This window comes from Protopterus annectens, chromosome 6.part0, assembly GCF_019279795.1.
Source record: "Protopterus annectens isolate FY-2018-M chromosome 6.part0, PAN1.0, whole genome shotgun sequence".
Taxonomy (NCBI): domain Eukaryota; kingdom Metazoa; phylum Chordata; order Ceratodontiformes; family Protopteridae; genus Protopterus; species Protopterus annectens.
This window is the reverse complement of record NC_056737.1, coordinates 772,610,329-772,628,182: the sequence shown is the minus strand read 5'-3', so window position 1 is coordinate 772,628,182 and position 17,854 is coordinate 772,610,329. Positions and strand designations below refer to the sequence as shown.

Below are 17,854 nucleotides of genomic sequence, written 5' to 3'. Positions count from 1 at the left end.
GAAGATCAACTGCACATCTGTATATACAAGAATGTCAACATTAGTGCTGAGTGGTCCACTGTAATGCAGTAGAAGGGTTCCTGTAGTGATGTCTTGTACTTGGCTGATTTTCAGTATGTTAACCTGGGTGTTGGGGACAGTGTATATGAACTGCTGTGTACAGCAATAGTGATTTTTTTTCTTTGAGGAGATTTCTCAATTCTTCAGGTTGGTGTAACTATGCAGATGGTATATATATTTGCGTAGCCCCCGTCCCCAAAAAACACTTTTCTATGGTTTATTTATTTTGTGTCTGTGTCACTTAGCTGTGCAGTTGGTGTCATGTGTATTAAGGGTATTGTGTTCTCATTTCTGATGTTTGGTGTTTCTTGCAGTCAACATTTGCTGGTATAATCATATGCATATATCTGTGAGTGCAGGGGAAATGATTGAGCAGACTCTCATTTAGTTGACCAGCAAAATGCTAAAAGAACATTACCTGCCACGCAGTAGGAGCCATGCTTTCATGAGTTGATCTTTTTAATTTATTGCAATGGAATCAAAGTACTAAATGTCAACTATCTGCAGTTGACATTTAAAAACAGAAAAGGCCAGTTGTATAAGCTGAACTTACCATAAACAGCAGATGTCTGAATGGTTAGTGCTGCAGTAGCCTTAGCTATATGGCATTATATCCTGCCAAGGATATACGAGCTGGCCAGCTTCCAAGGTTTCAGGGCACCTTCTATGTACTTAAACTGTCAAGCTGCTTGAGCTGAGCTGATTAAGACAAGTTTGCGTCCAAAGTCCTTCAGAGCTTTCCTGCCAACACAGAGAAGGAGGCTGAGCCCCAAAAGGGCTATGTTAGGAACAACAAAAAATAAAGGTCCACACTTTGGCATTAAAAAAAAAAAAAAACAAGTGGGGGGTGGAAGAGGAGCAGCTACTGCATTTGTGATCATTTAAAGATATACTGTTATGGTAAGTTCAACTTACACAACTGCACTATGTTCATCATATTGATCATTGTTGCAGTAGTGTTAGCTATATGGGTAGATTACCATAGCTAACTACATTTGGGAAATGCAATTAGAAAGCCATTTTGATAAGGTAACTTTGGATACTGGTAGACCTTTGCTAGAGCCTGCAAAGGCAAGAAACAATGAATTTGCTTTCCAAAAATCTTTAGTCCTATGTAAACAGAAATGGAACTGTCTATGGACATCCAACAAATGTAGAACATATTTGCTTTTGTTGTTGAAGTTAGAAAAGAAATCAGGCGAATGTATGGCCTTATTAATATTTGTTTGTGAAACATCTCTGGGCAGAAAGGAGGGTTTGGTATGCAGACAGACTATGTCTTTATGAAAAATCAGATATGGGGACTTGGAAGATATTGCCTGAATTACTGATATTCGTCTTGCAGATGTAATATCTACTAGAAACTGTTTTCTAAGATAAAAACTTAATATTACAAGTCGCTTCAGGTTCAAATGAGGGCTGAACAATTAGACATAGTTCCAAATTAAGGTCCCCTGGGGGAGAGGGATCTTTGTGAGGAGGCCTTAACAATAAGGTCCCTTTTAAGAAAGCTTTGCAAAATTTGTGGGAAATGAAAGATAAGTTATCCTTCCCAATGTGAAATTCTGAAATGGCTGCTAACTGCACCTTAATTGTAGAAGCAGCTGCTTTATATTAAAAAGGTGAGCTAAGAATTCTAGAACAGACTGAAGAGGTCCTATGACGGGATCTACATTATGCTGTTGAGCCCAAATTACAAACTACTTCTATTTACTCCTATAAAGTTTTTGAGTGGATGAGTTATGGGAGGACATCAAAATATGACGGACTGGTGAGGAGAGCATAGGTTGTCTGGCAATCAAGGGAATTGGAGAAACCAACCCATCAGTTTGAGGTTGTGAAGGTTGGGATGAATCATTCCTGTCGGGTGTGACAGAAGGTCCAGAACGGGTTCCAGAATCCAGTGTCCCTTCTGTAGATGAGGCCAGAAGAAGGAAAACCAGATTTGTTGAGGTCAATATGGGGTAATGAGGATTACTGCTCTCTTCAACCCATTCATTTTCTGAAGGAATTTGAGAATCAGGGGAAAGGTGTACAACAGAAAGGGAGGCCAATCATGTATGAGACCATCCCTTGGGGACTCCCTCAGTGGGGGGATTAGGGCAAAGTAGCTGCGGCATTTGTTGTTTAGTGGAGATGCAAAGAGGTTGCAGCAAGGCTGGCCCCATCTGCAGAAAATGTCCTCCGCTCCTGCCTGGTTGAGGGACCACTCGTGAGGCATAAGAATGGATCTGCTCAATTTCTCCGCTATCTTGTTGGAATTTCCTGGAATGTGCATTGCTATAAGAAAGTGGTTGGATAAGCTTGCCCATTGCCACACTGTGAGTGCTTCTCGACACAGAGGGCATGATCTGGTTCCTCCCTGCTTATGTACCAGACCACAGACATGTTGTCTGACTGAATCGCCACTGTTCCTGGAGGAAGAGCAGTCTGAAATGTCTGCAATGCTAGAAGCACTGCCTTCATCTCCAGGATGTTTATGTGCAGATTGGCCTAGTCTGTAGACCAAGTTCCGTGGACTGTTTTCCCAGATAAAGCCCCCCCCCACCCTATCTGGGAAGCATCCGTGGTCACTCTGGCCTGTGGCTGAGGGTGAACAAAGGGTCGACCTTGCGTCAACTGTTCTGAGTGAAGCCACCATGAGAGGTTCCTTTTGCATGTGTCTGTTATGAGAATTTGGTGAGACATTGGTTGGTGGATAATAGACTATTAGGCAGCTAGAAGCCACTGAAGTATTTGCATGTGAAATCTGGCTAATGGAACTAACACTATTGCTGCGGCTATTGATCCTAAAGCCTGTAGAACATGATGAGAAGCCACCTTCTTATTTTGGATTAGTCTGTTTGTCACCTGATTGTTTAACCTCTGGAGGGGTGGAGTTTCGCAGTCATCTGAGTGGTGTCCATACCTCTTCAACCTAGAAACATCAAAAATCTGGACAAAGGCCCATGAAAAATAGGTACAAATCTATACGTTGATTAACATAAAATAAGCATACATAATTATGTAACCCCACCCACTCCAATGGAATTGTGGGATGCCAACTTTCAAATGCAAACTGAAGAACAGACAACCAATATATGGTTTCATTACAGTGTTTTTGTATCATAACGTAAAATAAGGCAATGTCAAAGTTGACAATGTGAACATGTTTTTTCAATTAGGGAGCAAAGCTTAGTGTATTGATCATGTGTGTATGAATTACTTCATCTAGCCCAATATAAACATTATGTTTGTTCTTTTCTTGAGGCAAATGGTACTACATTCAAAGACTACACTTAATAAGGAGAAGTTAGTGACTGTCAGCCAACTACTTCAGCATCCTGTGAGAGTTATTATAATGCTTACTGGGTTTACTTCCATTATAAATAATCACATGTAACTTTCTTACATATTTTGTAAAATACACCACGGTGCCTGCTACACATAAAGAACAATATGTTTTGCTGACTGGTACCTACACACACGATAAAAATAAAAAAATAAATTAAAAGAGGAAAATTTGTCATAAAGTAATATTTCTGGCAAACTGGACCTAAGACAAACAATGCTAATGCCTTTAAACTAACTAAAAGCATGAGAAACTTACATATGATTCTAACCCTCTCCACACTAAATAGCAAAGCCACAGAATGTTAAACAATTACTTCAGTAGTACAACAGAAAGCTCCTCAGATAGTAGCCCACTCCTGAAACATTTCATGAACTAGATAAAATTCTATGTCAATCTGTGTAATGAATAGAAACAGCCTAGCTCTGTTGCAGTGAGGCATAAAGCCCTATGATTCAGATGATGCACCGGAAGAGCCACGCAGGAATGTTCAAGTTTGATGGTCAATATCACCATAAACCGTGTGTGAGAGGAGGTTGATATGTTCAAGCATCACTCTGTTTTTAAAAACAATGTTCTGCCCATGTACAAATCTGAAACTCTTTATGACATTTTACTTCATTTTTTCTAAATTCTCTTATGAAGTCAAGCAGGCAGACATATTCACACAAACATGACTGGTTGTCACGTCCTCCTTTTCCATAACATATTCAAAGAAGTGATCATTAAGGGATGCAAATGTGTCTAACACTGATTTAGAAAGGCTTAATATGCTGTGTTAGGTTCAAAATAAGACACTGTGTTAATGAATCATGTCATTATTATAAATTAATTACTCAATTCAAGTATCATATATAATACCCCATTTTACCACTCTCATGAATGAGAAAATAAAATAATAAAATAAAATAAAATAAAAAAACTACTGCTAGTCATATATGCATTAATACAAATAACATTGCTGAATAACTTTTTCTGGCTAAAAGAACAAAACATAATATATAGATATTTATCATATTTTTATAATGTAGATAACATTTGACAAAACATAAAAATTCTTATTTCTATGAGATAAAAAAGCACAATGATCACTATTATCAGGATATGCTGCACTATAACCACAATAACACAACATAGTACTTTTCAAAACAAGCAATTTTAAATATAACTCCTTGTAGCTATTAATGTGATATGCTTCAACTCAGGTAACACAAGTGTAAAAAAATAGCAAAATGCTCCCTTGAGAATTTGCTGCAAACAGTTCATATCAGACTAATACACAGAGTGGAGGAATATGACTGTCCATGTACACACACAGCCACTGTGAATACCACCACATCACTACAATTTTATTTTATTTATTTAACATTTGTTTACTGGTAAAGTCTGACTTGGAACAAATCAATTTTCAGCTGAGAGCTGGAGACCTAGGGAGAAATGTTCCACGCATGTCTTTGTAATGTAGGAGGAAACCCGATAGATTAATACACATTCTGCAAGCTGCTATCACCAATACACATTCTGCGAGCTCTGCTATCAGACGAATACACAGAGTAGAGGAATATGACAGTCTGCGAGCTGCTTCATTCAAATATAACATAGTTTAGCGTGCAGCCACAGAGTGGAGGAAATTACCATCTGCTTAGTACACGCATAGCCACTGTGAATACCACCACATCACTACAATTTTATTTTATTTAACATTTGTTTACCGGTAAAGTCCGACTTGGAACAAATCAATTTTCAGCTGAGACCTAGGGAGAAATGTTCCACACGTCTTTGTAATGTAGGAGGAAAGCAGATAGATTAATACACATTCTGCAAGCTGCTATCACCAATACACAATCTGCGAGCTGCTATCAGACCAATACACATTCTGCTGTGAGCTGCTATCAGACTAATACATAGAGTGGAGGAATATGACTGTCTGTGAACTGCTTCATTCAAATATAACTTAGTTTAGCGCCGCGGCCAGACAGTGGAGGAAATTACCGTCTGCTTAATACTCACATCACATGCGAGCTCAAGCTGTTCAGATGCTGCCAAACTAAGTATCTGTGAGCCGCTGCTGCCTACGAATTAGATACATATTACACAGGCACACATACGAAGTTCAACTAGTGCCCAGAATTAACAATTACAAACCGAACCATGAGCTGCTCCCCAGCCAGTGCCTACAAATAACGAACTACAGTACACAGAGTCACAGATGGCATAGAATTAATGAACCACTCCACTGTCTGTCTAGCTGAGCTAGTTAGCATAATTCTTTGTTTCTCTTACCTCACCTGGCAGCCCATTTCTGTGGGTGGGTGCTGGGTGGATTGAAATTTAAAATTTCCCAGACAGCCTCTATTGTTGTATACTCCCCTCCAAAACACTTCAAAACAAAGCTATGAAGCTGATGTCATCAAGCACGCCCCTGTAGCCTGGTGATGCAGGTGACTTCAGCTACAATTTTAAAGTTGTAAAGAAAAAAAGGGGCAAAAAAAAAAATCGGGAATTAAAGGGGCCACTCAGTAATTCATTATTTTGCCCTCATAACCGGTAAATATTAAGGAATTCAGTATGGTTGAGAGGTATGGTGGTGTCCAGTAGTGCTCCTGTGAACTCTATTGTTTGAGAAGAATCCAGGTGAGATTTTTGGTAATTTATGGTTATGCTTAGCTCTGTACAGATTTGAAGAACAGAGTCTCTTGCATGGATAAGTAGATGCCTGGTAGGGACGGATATGAGCCAGTCGTCTAAACAAGGAAACACCTGGAATCTTTGTCGTCTCAGGTGAGCCACAACCACTGCCATGCATTTGGTGAACACTCCAGGGACGGTAGTGAGACCAAAGGGCAGAGCTCTGAACTTGTACTGACTGGCTCCCAGCTGGAAGTGTAAGTATCTCCTGGAATGTCTGTCCATTTTTATATGGTAGTACGCATCTTGAAGATCTTATAGGGCACATCCAATCACCCTGCTCCAGGAAAGGAAGTGTGGCCAGCACTGTGATCATTCAGAACTTGCAATGTTGAACTGACTTGTTTAAACTGCTGAGATCCAGAATTGGTCTCCAGTCTCCTGTTTTCTTTGGAACCAAAACAAACCTTGACTAAATTCCGAATTCTCTCTGGTCTCAGGGAACCTCTTGGATTACTCTTTGTCCAGCAGTTTTTGAATTTGAATGACTGCTTGATCCCTTTGACTGAGTGGAACGTCTGGGAATTTTCTGCTGGGGGGGGGGGGTTGTTGACAGAAGGGAAATTGGTAACCCCTAGATATTATCCTCTGCACTTACATATCGGAAGTTATCTTTTGCCAGGCTTTCCAGTGTAGGGATAGTCAACCCCCGATTGTCTCCAGAGGTGGACAACCAGGTCTCCTTTCAGGAGCACTGGAAGGGTTTCCTGAAGAAAGATTCTTAAGACCCTTATTTCTGCAGCCATCCTCTGCGAAGAGGGCGGTGTCTTCCATTACTGTTCCTCCCTCTGCCTTTGGGCAGAAAACTCTTCATCTGTATCCTGATAAGACCCCCTGAGACTTCTTGAACCACATTTTTCCACCAACTCTCTGACCTTCAGGGTAAAGTCTCTAAGGGTCAAAAAAATGTATAACCACTGCAGAAAGGGTCTAAACTTCTTTTTCACACCTAGACAGCGTATCTTTCACCTTGGGACCAAAAAGGGACGTGCTGTCAAATGTGGTATTGACAAATGAAGACTTAAAAGGCTCTGCAAAATCGCATAGGTGCATCCAGGCATGCCTCCTCATAGATATGTCGGAACCCGACACTCTACTCGTTCTATTGGCTGCATACACATTGAGCCTTATGGAAGTGTTAGCTACAGAGTGCAGGGTCGCTAACTGGGAAGCAATCTTTCCTTGTGCTCCCTCAGCTACTGCTCCTTCAAGGGTATCTGACAGTTCCTTGATCAGATCATTTGTAACCTGGTGAAATGGGAAAGATAGTTCAGCAAACTCAAGGCAAAAGTTGCTGAAGAGAAGACTCACTTCTCACATCTATTCATCATCCTAGAATCCTTACTAGGAGGATGAATAGTGGAACTCTACTCTGAATGTTTTTTTGTGGTCACCGCCACCACAACCACAGCATTTAATAAAACCCATTTCGTTTAGAAGGCCTTGTCAGATGGAGCAGTAATTTTTTTTCAGTCTCTGGGGAATAGACTTGATGGAATCTAGGGTCTCCCACCCTCGCCGAGAGATCAAACCTATGAGCTCATTGGTGGGTGTAGTCACCCAGGAGGTCGTTGGTCAAGAACCAAATGCCGCCAGGTACGCTGACTCATCAGGTTAAGGATTACTGGACTGCCAGGTGCCTCTCTGTTTCAGAATCTTCCCAAAGGAAACATCGTCAGGAAGCGACCATGGGCATCGTTGGTGTCCTCCATGACTCCTCCATGGAGTCTGAATGCTTCCTCTTTCTAAGTCTCTTCCAAGGGACTTCCTCAGTGGGGTACTCTGGGAAGATATCAGAAGAAGCAGGGGTACCCCGATGGGTATCCTGGCGCCCGAGATCCTGCTGTCCCTGTGGAACATCCTGGTCAGAAAAAGTGCACAGGGAACATGGATGGGATTGAGCTATAGCGCTCTACAAAACCCCAAATTCTGACCGCTCCTGAGTGGAGGAGGACTCCAGCTCTGACAAGCCATGCTTGTGGGATGGGGTCCCCTCCAGCACAGAAGAGAGCTTGCCCTGGGTAGAAGCCATAGCTGAGCTCACCAGCACAAAAGCCCAGAGGCGCATCAACTGCTCCAAAGGTCTGTGAGTCAAGTGCACTGGTGGACCTTGAGGTTCACTGCAGCTCCGGGAACTCTCCGGCTATGAAAAGACCGAAGAGCTCCAAGCAAAAGTCTGATCCGAGGAAAGAGATATCTTCGGATCCAAGCTGAGAGGCACCGGGCATATCATATCCGATGACTCCAAACCCTGCCCTGAACTGGGAGGAAGAGGAAGTGAGGGAGTAGATGCCTCGGATACACTTAGATCCATATGGGTCGAGGCCGTGAGGGACTTAGTAATGCCCTGGTCCCAAAAGACATTCTGTACCATCTGTTCCACGTCTTCTTCAGTAAGGCTCCTGGCTGAACGGGAAGAGGATTCTGATGGAGATTTAGGTCTACTTAAGAATGGGAATGGTATCCTCGAAGTAACAGGATCCAAGGTCGGGGACTAACAAGTCCTGGAAAGTGTCATAATAGGCTTAAAAGGACTTGTTGTCAGATACAACATCAATGGATCCAATCTATCCTTATCCGGTAGACTAGAAGTCAAAGAAGCTGGATCCAACAAGGAAATGCTCAGCGACGAAGGCTCCAACCGAGTCACAGATTCAGCAGATTTTGAAGTTTTAGTTTTTGACTCCAAGTTTGTCAGGGCTGAGGAAGGTCTCTTCTTTCCTCTCATCACTTTTACAAGAAAGCGAAGAAGCGGGGCTCAAATGAGTTGATTTCAATTTGGAAGAAGTCACCGATTTGGACTGATTACCAGAAATGGCCTCTTCAAAAGCAAATAGCAGCAAACCCCTCAAAATGAGCTTATTCTTCCTTTCAACCAAAGCCCTGTGGTTGAAGGAATGACAGATAGCACAATCTTCCTGTAGACAGAGGGGGTCCTAGACAGTAAACACACAGAGAGTGCGAGTCACTGAAGGGAATTTTGTGACCGCACTTTGTGTGTTTTTTGAAGCCTGCTGGCTTATCTTGCTTGCCCGCCCTGAAGACAAATAAGGACGGAGAATACACTCACATATACAACCACATGTTAAAAGCACACCAAAATAAAGATAAAAGGAAAGTATTTTTATATAGATGTGTGTGTGTGTGTGTGTGTGTGTGTGTGTGTGTGTGTGTGTATATATATATATATATATATATGTACATATATATATATATATATATATATATATATATATATACATGGAAAGGGGAGAGGAAGAAGCTACTAACAATAGTAGTTAAGAATACCTCTAAAGGTATAGGGGAGAAGGGGAAATAACCTATTAATAAACAGTTACTAGCAGGAAAGAAAGGGGGGAGAGAGAGAAAGTGAAAATAAAGTAATAAAAAAGCGGTTACTGTTGAAAAAGGTATTAGACATAAAAGGGAGACACAAAAAGGCTATGTACTCAAAAATGATAAAGAAATAAGAACATTGAGAAAAAATATTATAATAATATAACCTGACAATCCAAGAGCTAGGTCAGACAGCATCTTTGTGAATTGGCAAACAAGATCTGAGGAAACAGGGAGAGATGCATTGTGGGTAAAGGGAGGTATCCAAGAGGATTTTTGGTTGCCACAAGCTAAGCTTAGTAACAGCTGAGTTGGATCCGATGGATTGGATCCGGACCCATATTTGAGGACAAGATGAAAAATTGACAATATCAGATCTAAATTTTTTTTCACCTTCGCTATCCACAACTTAAAAAGTCACATTTAGTGAAAGTGGGAAAATAAAAAAGTACTACGTGTGTGTGTGTGTGTGTGTGTGTGTGTGTGTGTGTGTGTGTGTGTGTGTGTGTGTGTGTGTGTGTGAGAAAGAGATGTTTGGAGTGTATATCTGTGTAACTACTTCTCAACTTCTTTGTTCAAGAATTCTGGACAAGGACAACAATAACGAAACAATTTTTAAATATTAAAAGCCGAAAGACACAAACAAACAAATCATAATAAACTCTAGACCAACAGATGTTGTATCAATGTAACTTTTAAGGCAAAGACTAGAGAGTGTTGGTAAACCCTGACCAAAAGAAACAGTGCGACCCCTCTGGTGCTTCCATAATTTCCTGTGGATTCACTTAATAAGTACCAGCAACATATTTGTGGAGGTAGCTGGGATTTCAAGGCATCTTATAATCAGCTGCATCACCAATTCTATGAACTACAAGGATTCTTGTTTTCCAATAAAAAACATTAAAACTGTTCTGAAAAACACAAGTGTTGAACTGTATGTTGACCAGAATTGTGATAAGCAAAAGTGCATATTTTCTGTTTAAGTTGGAAGCAAACTTCGATTTTATATTTCACTGTAAATAAACTGCATTTAAATTGAAGAAAGTGTTTCCAGTGTGTCATATGTACTGCTATATCTATCTGTATATGTAGTGGCTGCGTGTGTGTGTGTGTGTGTGTGTATATGCATATATATATATATATATATATATATATATATATATATATATATATATATATATATATATATATATGTACACACACACACACTATATATATATATATATATATATATATATATATATATATATATATATGTGTGTGTGTATGTATAGGTGTCATTGGTTTGGTAGTGGCACGCATTAATCCCATGCTGACATTTTTGAGAATCTACACCAGTGATGAAAGAATCAAATTATATTAAAGTAAAATTTTAGCAGTTCAACTGTAATATAATTCAGGAGTATTTCTCTGTGGTTGTGCAACCTTGGTTTTTAGTATATTTAATTCTGGTGCAAAGTTTTGAGCAGTTTTTGTTGATCGCAAATATAACACATTTGTTTACAGTGCTGATCACTTTGCTTAGATGCCTTTTTTTATTTAGATAATAGTAATCGCTGATGATTTATTTTTTTACGTGTTTTCTGTTGCTCAAAGTTCATTGGCAATTAAAAGAAATGGATGTTTTACTGTGTGTGTGTGTGTTTGTACATGTATGTGTGTGTGTGTATATGTGTATATACATATATATAAAATATACACACACACACACACACACACATATATATATATATATATATATATATATATATGGGTCCACTTTTTCTTATCGAAAGATCATTCTTTCGAAAAGAAAAAGTACAAACCCACTTAAATGAAAGTGCACTTTCGCGACTACCAGTTCAATGAACTGGTAATATTAACAAAAGAAACAGTGCAGCACCACATCACGCTACAGTAGGGATAAGGGAATATACCTGTTTCCCTACTGGAGTGCGATCTCAGAGTTAGTATACATAAAGTAATGGGGGTGTGAGGGGCATAGAGGGGCTTGCCCCCTGCAAAAATGACTTTGAAGTGTTGTTTTTTTTATTGTAAACTTTTGTTTAAGTGCACTTTCACTTAACTGGGCTCATACTTTTTCTTTTCGAAAGAATAATCTTTCGATAAGAAAAAGTAGACCCATATATGTAAAATATTATCAGCTGACCAGACAGACACCGTACTACTGCATCCGTTAATATTTATTTGTATTAGTACAAATTCTTGCCAGACAATAATAATTAATACTGTCAGAGTTAGTTCAATTCTATTATAACATGGCTAGACACAAAGTAAAGACTGATGAACACTCAGTCCAAAGACGTCACTAAAGAGTGAAACATACTGTCCAGTTTATATACTCTTTTCAGCCAATGCTATTTTTAGTGTCCTTGTGACTTGTTCTTCTGGTTTGCATGACTGATTTCTGTTTTATGTTCTTCTTTGGTTATTTTCTTCCTTGGTATATCTGAAGTCTTCACAAAAAGTCTCTCCACATCATCTTTGCGTCACTTGAAGTGTCTGTATTTTATTTCATTTATTTCTGCATCTGAAAGCTCCCAGAAAATCAACTTCCTTTTTTCTATAACAGGAGGCCATTTACAGTAAGCCCACAGCTATATGTTATTAATATCTAAGCTGAACATTTATAATAAATCTTTTTAATAAAAGGTTATCACTTAACTGTTCTTGCAAAGCAAATCATATTATTTTAACAACTGCTGCTTGGCTTTGCACATTTCTTCACTGCACACAATATAATTTTGGGGAAAAGCATTTTAATTTATACAATCTCTATCAATATATATATATATATATATATATATATATATATATATATATATACACACACACACACATATATATATATATATATATATATATACATGGATCTAGGACGTTTGATCGAAAGATCAAACGTCCAAATCCATTTAGGGTGAGCATACTTACGTGAAAGTGCTTTTCACCAAAGAAGCACTTTCGCGTAAATATGCCTGTTGCCGAGGCAGTACTCCGGTGCGGATAAGGGAAAATTCCCTTTTCCCCACTGTAGTGCGGTCTTGGAGGCAGAATATTAAAGTAGGGGGGGTGTGGGGGCACAGGGGGATGAAGCCCCCCTGCAGAAATGTAAATGTAGTGTTTTTTTTTTTTTATTAACACACTTTAACGAAAGCACTTTTTCGATGAAAGCGCTTTCATTGAAGTGTGTTCGGTGGTTATGGATTCTGACATTTGATCTTTCGATCAAACATCCTATATATATATATATATATATATATATATATATATATATATATATATATATATATATATATTTTTTTTTTTTTTTATTTACACACAAACACACAAATGACTTAACAGCAATACTGGCAATCATTGACTGGGGCAATGTAATAATTAACAATAAACTGAATTCAAGAAATCATAACCAAGGTGCAACATTAACATCTGTTTATGTGAGTCATTCTTTGATATTAATGAAGAGGACTAAAGCAACCCAAATTCATATAAATGATAGAAATAAGTCTAACTTACAGGAGGATTTGACTGTTTCCCATACTGCATTACCCTGTCTTAATTTTCAGACAGGGTCAACATTATTCCCTTCTTATAAGAAATCTTCCATATGTTTTTCATATATATATGTTTAAGAATATGGCCCAGTCACAATAAGCAGCATTTTGGAATCCTTCCTGATGTTAACAGTACCACAAATGTTAATGTCCTTAAATCTGCAATAGTATTAGCTTTTTAGTTTCTTTACTTATTGCCTTCATGAACAAGTTTATGTTACATCCCCTTGTTTTAACATAATCAAATTTACTTAGCCTTAATGTTAACTACAATGTATTTGCTTATGAGACCTAGTAAGTAACAGACATAGAAGGATCAGAATGTCTAAATTTGTATTAACTGCACAAAAGTTTCATACTGAGAAAAATGAATGAAAAGCATTTGTATCACAGCAGTCACTTGTCCAAAGTAACAATGTTAACAAGGACATCTTGTGTTTTAGTGTTAAGATCCTTTGGAAATGGGCATTCTGAGCCATGCATACCTCTTAATCATAGCTGCAGTAGCTTTATAAATTGTAGAAGCATTTGCTATACAACAGATATGCTGCGTCATATGAGAATGCATTTATTTATGCATCTGTTGACCAGGGTAATGCGCTGATCAACATGGACCACTTTCAGGTTCAGCATGGGGTAAGAAACCAACAGAGAAAAAACACACGCAAACAATCATCAAGAGTTTTAGGTTACATGATATACAAACAAACAAAGTGGTTTCGGCACACATGTGATTTACAATATTTACACAACTGTACAAATACTTACAAAAGTGGTAATCATTAAAAGAGACTCGCTCTCTCATCTAAAGTGGATACCAATTTAAAAGGCTATATTTAGTGCTGAGGTCAGGTAACAGTGTAGTTCTTCAGGAGAATGAGGGCCATGTGTTTAAATCAGATTGCAGGCACACTTGCTTGAACACCACAGCTCAATTCACATGCTTGGGTATCATATGTTAATTTCTTCTTCCTCGCTCCTCTTCTGCAGTAATTACTTAATATGCCTGCTTATTAGTGAGTTTTGTGTGGTCCGAGGTCAATGCACCTCTGACAAACAGTAAGAAAGACATGACAAAGAGCAAGAAAGGCATTACTCTGCCTTGTTACTGATTACTCTTTCTCTGAGTTGTATCAACCTTGAAGTGAAGATAATAAAGTAGGGGGATGGGAAGAAGCCCCCATATTAAGTGCACAAGTACAGTCTGCTTTTCTTTTCTTTTTTGTAAAAGTTTCTTGTAAAATGAACAGCGCACATGCATACATTATAAGAACATTTGTATTTATGATGCAACTTATAAGCTACTGCCAGTAGACTACTGGAATGTAAGGTCCTGTCAAGCAAGCATACTTAGTGGATACATAAAAAACCCACTTTTAAACATTTGAAAAAGTGCATCAATGGTGATCGCTGTAATGAAAGAATTATTTTACATACACCCAAGGTGCAGAGACCTTTACATCAATTACAAGTGGGAAGGTGCACGGTCACAATTTCCTTCAGTGAAGCAGGAACTTTGTCCCTCCAAAAAAAACACTTAAAAAGTTTATCAAAAGCCATTTTGAACATTTTTAACTCAAAATAACGCTTAATGACTCCTGTTACATGCAGCTGTCTCATAGCCAACACCTGCATTGTGGTCCCCACTTTCTCTAAAACTGACTTCTAATATTTATCCAAATAAGTTAAGAGTTAACAGCCCTAACAGGCAGGATGGACTGGGTTCACACAATATTACTCATATAACAGATATGTTCACCATTACAGGTTATTAAATGGAGCTGTCTTACTCTGAAATTGAATAGAGGAAATAGAAATGTTAGCTAGACAAACTTTAGATTTCTTCATAGATCTGACCTGTCAAAATGGGGCATGTATAATCTATTTGCCTTTCAGGAAGAAGGATGTAAACCTAGATCTCTGCTTACACCACTTAACCTGCTACATAACAACTCAAGAAGATGAGAAATAACAAAAAAAAAAAAAAAAGAAGTTATGTACTCACTGTAACGTTTCAAGTGTATGGTCCATCTCGCCTTCATTCTTAACTGGTTGGGTTTAGAACCAATCTTTGGTTCTGACTCGGCCTTATACAAAAGCCTGAGGTCTTCTACTAGCTCGTGGTTGAAAACCCTATCCTATCATGCCCTAGGAAAGCTCCCCAGATTTTGTTTGCTGATATAATAGGTACCAAATAAAAACTATGGAATAATGGGGTATTAAAGAAGGTTGGAGCACATTAATTACCAATTGTATCTGCTGGGTCCTATAGATGCCCAAGGCGGGTGGGATGTAAGAATGAAGGTGAGACGGACAACACACATGAAACGTTATGGTGAGTACATAACTTCTTTATGTAATGTTGTCCTATCTTGCCTTCATTCTTAACTGCTTGGGACAGCATTCCTAGCGCCATCTTTCTTGAGTGGCTCAAGGGAGAGTATTCTTCAGAACAGTGGACCCAAAAGAGGCCCTGTTCCTGGAGGCCAAATCCACTTTGTAATGAGTGATAAAGGTATGAGGCCTTGTCCATGTTGCTGCAGCACAAATGGTGTCAATTGGTAGTCTAGCTCAAAAGGCAGAAGAGTTTGCTATGGTTCTTGTAGAATGACTTTTTACTTTGTAGGAGAGTTCTTTGTTTCGAGATTTATAAGTAAAGGTAATACAATGTGACACTGATTTTGAAAGTGAGACTTTAGACACAGGAGCACCTTTCTCAGAGTTGGAAAATGATACAAATAATTGGTCAGATTTTCTGAAGTCTTTTGCCCTATGTAAGTAGAAATGTAATTGTCTATGTACATCTAGTTGGTGTAGCATATATTCTCCTTTGTTGCCATAGTTGGGGAAAAAACTGGTAGTTCTATGGATTGATTCAAATTAGACTCTGAGCATACTTTGGATAAGAAGGATGGATTTGTTCTTAGGGATACTCTGTCTTTGTGGAAAAGCATGTAGGGGGCTTTATAGATAATGCTTGTAGTTCTGAAACGCAGAAGTGATGGCTATCAAAAGAATCATCTTCCAAGTCAAATAGTTTAGATCACAGGATGATGCAGGCTCAAATGGGGAAAGAATCAAATGGGATAAAAAAAGAAGTTATGTACTCACCATAATGTTCCATGTTTGCTATCCAGTATCTCGCCTTCATTCTTGCTGGTTGGGTTTGGAGCTGATCCTCTGCTCCGACTCTGCCGCATACCAAAGCTCAAGAACTTCTACTGGCTCGAGGCTACAACCTATCCCAGGATGCCTAGCGGCTGTTCCCCAGATCTCATTTGAGAGACTACTCCCTACCATATGGTAACATGCAGAAAAAAAATATTTATGAAATATATTGGTCATAAAGGTAAAAAGGCAAGAAGGGAATGAGAGCATATTTGCCAATTGTAAAGTCCTCTAGATCCTCCAGCAGGGGGAATGGATGGGTGGGATGCAAGAATGAAGGCAAGATACTGGACAACAAACATGGAATGTTATGGTGAGTACATATCTTCTTTATGTTATGTTGTCCTATCTCGCCTTCATTCTTGCTGGTTGGGATAGAGTCCCCAGCACCTTTTTCTTGGGTGGTTCAAGGGAATAAACTCTTTAGGACAGTGGAACCAAAGGATGCCCTGTTCTGGGAGGCCAGATCTACTTTGTAATGAGAGATAAAGGTGTGAGGATTAACCAATGTAGCAGCAGCACAAATTGAATCCAACGGGAGTCTGGACTGAAAGGCAATGGAAGTAGACACCGCTCTAGTTGAATGTCCTTTAATTTTCCCTGGCGGTTCTTTATTATGAGAATTATAGACATAGGTGATGGTCTCAGTAAGCCATTTGGACAACGTAACTTTTGAGACTGCCATGCCTTTTTTATTTTCTGAATAGGAAACAAACAACTGGTCTGACTTTCTGAAATCCTTGGTACTACGCAAGTAAAAATGCAACTGTCTATGCACATCCAGTTGGTGAAGCTTATATTCTGCCTTGTTGCCATAGCTAGGAAAAAACACATAATTCTATGGATTGGTTTAGATTCACTTCAGAACAAACTTCTGGTAAGAAGGAAGGATTTGTTCTGAGGGAAATTCTATCTTTGTGGAAAATCAAATATGGAGGGTGGATGGACAAATTGCAATTCTGAAACTCTCCTAGCTGAAGTAATTGCTGTCAAAAAGACTGTTTTCCAAGATAAAACTTTTAGTGAACAAGAGGATGCTGGTTCAAAGGGAGGAAAGATCAAGGAGATGATAATACTAAATTTAGGTCCCATGGAGGAGTAGGTTCTCGTAAGGGTGGTCTTAATAGAAAAGTACCCCTGAGGAAAGCTTTGCATAATCTATGGGACATTACATTAGATCTGAGGTCTCACACATGATAATTTGATATGGTGGCTAATTGTACTTGTATGGTGGCCGCTGCTGCCCCTTGATTAAAGACTTCTGTTAGAAATTCCAAAATTGCAGGTATAGGGGCTGTAAAGGGATCTGTGTGTTTTTTGTCCACCCAACAAAGAGAACCTCTTCCATTTGCTTGCGTAAAGTTTCCTAGTCATCTTTTTGTGCGAGGAAACCAGAATGTGGCGTACTGCAGGGGATAATTCTGGAAGCCTGTCTACGATTGGAAGTGGAGTAATCAAGCTGTCAGCTTGAGGCTCTGAAGAGCAGGATGGAGCGTTCCTGACTGATGCATCAGAAGATCTGGCACTGGATCCAGGATCCACGGGTCCTCCTGAAGGTGGGGCCAAAGGAATGGGAACCATATCTGACAAGGCCAGTAAGGAGCAATGAGAATTAACCTGCGACCCAAAAACCTGGCTTTCTGAATCACCTTCAGAATCAATGGAAATGGTGGAAAAGCATAAAGAAGTCCCAGGGGCCAATCGTGGACAACTGCAT

The 17,854-nt window shown here is 39.1% G+C and overlaps 1 protein-coding gene across 1 annotated transcript in view; it reads right to left on the bottom strand.

The window, feature by feature from the left end:
- Positions 1-17,854, bottom strand: part of KIAA0586 (KIAA0586 ortholog) — a 4,394,667-nt gene that overhangs the window by 1,394,721 nt on the left and 2,982,092 nt on the right. The window lies entirely within an intron of this gene.